This window comes from Eumetopias jubatus, unplaced genomic scaffold (genome assembly GCF_037043125.1).
Source record: "Eumetopias jubatus isolate StellerSeaLion01/CBP00866 unplaced genomic scaffold, mEumJub1_p1.0 scaffold_11, whole genome shotgun sequence".
NCBI classification, from domain to species: domain Eukaryota; kingdom Metazoa; phylum Chordata; class Mammalia; order Carnivora; family Otariidae; genus Eumetopias; species Eumetopias jubatus.
Window position 1 is genome coordinate 30927831 of NW_028274817.1, and position 2815 is coordinate 30930645.

General features: G+C 39.8%; 1 pseudogene; it reads left to right on the forward strand.

Moving 5' to 3' along the window:
- Positions 1–1262: 1262 nt before the first annotated feature.
- LOC114197008 (small ribosomal subunit protein uS10 pseudogene) lies at positions 1263–1619 on the forward strand (annotated as a pseudogene).
- The last annotated feature ends 1196 nt before the right edge of the window (positions 1620–2815 follow it).

Consider the following 2815-nt stretch of genomic DNA (forward strand, 5'->3'; position numbering starts at 1 on the left):
GACAGATTAATAGGAGAAAAGCAAACAGAAAATTAACAACATGTATAACTCCTGTATACATGGCAGATACCCAGGAAAATCAAATAACTTCCTAAAATGGTCCAAGCCACCACCTTAAATCCACCTCCAGCTAAAGACCAAGGAAGATGATAGAGGTGGGGAGCCAGCTGTGGGAAGTTACCAGGAAAAGCACAGTAAAGGAGGATATGGTTGTTATGCAGATTTAATTTGTTGCCTTCTCCATTGATAAGCACTTCGAGAGATTTAGTCATCCTTGTCTTCCTGGTACAGAGAGGGAGACACCCTGACAAATGCAGATTTACTTTATAAATATAAATTGCTCAACCAAGAAATCAAAGAAGAAGTCAAAAACTCTCGTACCACTCTCCCCACTTTTATTTAACATAGCACTGGAAGTCCTAGCTACAGCAATTAGGCAACATAAAGAAATAAAAGGCATCCAAACTGGTAAGGAAGAAGTAAAACTCTCATTATTTGCCGGTAACGTGATACTTTATATAGAAAACCCCAAAGACTCCACCACAAAACTACTAGAAATGATAAATGAATTCAGTAAAGTCACAGGATACAAAACCAATGTACAGAAATCTGTTGCATTCCTATACACTAATAATGAAGCAGCAGGAAGTGAAATTAAAAAAACAATTTCAGGGCGCCTGGGTGGCTCAGTCGTTAAGCGTCTGCCTTCGGCTCAGGTCGTGATCCCGGGGTCCTGGGATCGAGCCCCGCATCGAGCCCCGCATCGGGCTCCCTGCTCAGCGGGAAGCCTGCTTCTCCCTCTCCCACTCCTTCTGCTTGTGTTCCCTCTCTCGCTATCTCTCTCTCTGCCAAATAAATAAAATAAAATCTTAAAAAAAAAGTAAAGAAAACAATTTCATTTAAAATTGCACCAAAAATAATAAAATACTGGGGCGCCTGGGTGGCTCAGTCATTAGGCATCTGCCTTTGGCTCAGGTCGTGATCCCGGGGTCCTGGGATCGAGCCCCGCATCGGTCACCCTGCTCCGCGGGAAGCCTGCTTCTCCCTCTCCCACTCCCCCTGCGTGTATTCCCTCTCTTGTTGTGTCTCTCTCTGTCAATTAAATACATAAAATCTTTAAAAAAAAACAGTAAAATATTCAGCTCTTTGAGGAAGACATGGTCACAGCTATAGCAGAGCTCTGGATGCCCCACTCTTGCCCTTGACTCACCGCTGTTTGCTCTCACTGAGGAACAAGTCAGTCTGGAAGCTGTGCCACAATCATGGCTTTTAGAGACACTGGGTAGACACCCAGGGAACCAGAGATGGTGATTCACTGAATTAGAATTACTCTAACCAGCTGCAACAGAAAATCTTTGGGGAAGGTATGTGCTGACTTGATCGGAGGGGCAAAGGAAAAGAATCTCAAAGTGAAAGCACCAGTTTGGATGCCTACCAAGACTCTGAGAATCACTACAAGAAAAACTTGTGGTGAGGGTTCTAAGACTTGGGATCATTTTCAGATGAGGATCCACAAGTGACTCATTGATTTGCACATTCCTTCTGAGATTGTTAAGCAGATTACTTCCATCGGTATTGAGCCAGGAGTCGAGATTGAGGTCACCATTGCAGATGCTTAAATCAACCTTTTTAATAAATTGATTATCAGTTGTTAAAAAAGCACAATAAAATATTCAAGAATAATCTTGACCAAAGAGGTAAAAGACCTGTACTCTAAAAACTATAAAAACACTGATGAAAGAAATTCAAGACAACATGCAGAAATGGAAAAATATTCCATGCTCATGGATTGGAAGAAAAAATATTAAAATGTCTGTACTACCCAAAGAAATCTGCGTATTTAATATAATCCCTATCGAAATACTAGCAGTATTTTTCAGAGAACTAGAACAAACAATCCCAAAACTCGTAGGGAACCACAAAAGACCTCAAATAGCCAAAGCAATCTTGAAAAAGAAAAACAAAACTGGAGGCATCACAGTTCCAGTTTTCAAGTTATATTACAAAGTGGTAATAATTAAAACAGTATGGTACTGGCATAAAAATAGACACATAGATCAATGGAATAGAACAAAAAAACCTAGAAATAAACCCATATTTATATGGTCAATTAATCTTAGACAAAGGAAGAACGGGCAAAAGGCAGTCTCTTCAACAAATGGTGTTGGGAAAACAAGACAATCACATGCAAAAGAATAAAACTGGACCACTTTGTTTCACCATACGCAAAAATAAATTTAAAATGGATTAAAGAGCTAAATGTGAGTCCTGAAACGATAAAAATCCTAGCAGAGAGCACAGGCAGTAATTTCTCTGACATTGGCCATAGCAACATTTTTCTAGATATGTCTCCTGAGGCAAGGAAAATAAAAACAAAAATAAACTATTGGGGCGACATCAAAATAAAAATTTTCTGAACGATGAAGGAAACAATCAACAAAACTAAAGGGCAATCTACTGAATGGAAGAAAATATTTGCAAATGACATATCTGATAAAGGGTTAGTATCTAAAATACATAAAGAACTGATACAACTTGACAACCCCCCAAATAATCCAATTAAAAAATGGGTAGAAGACACGAACAGACATTTCTCCAAAGAAGACATACAGGTGGTCAGCAGACACATGAAAAGATGCTCAACATCGCTCATCATCGGGGAAATGCAAATCAGAACTACAATGAGATATCACCTCACCCTTGTCAGAATGGCTAAAATCAAAAACACGGGAAACAATAAGTGTTGTTGAAGATGGAGAGAAAAAGGAACCCTCATGCAGTGTTGGTGGGAGTGCAAACTGGGGCAGCCACTGTG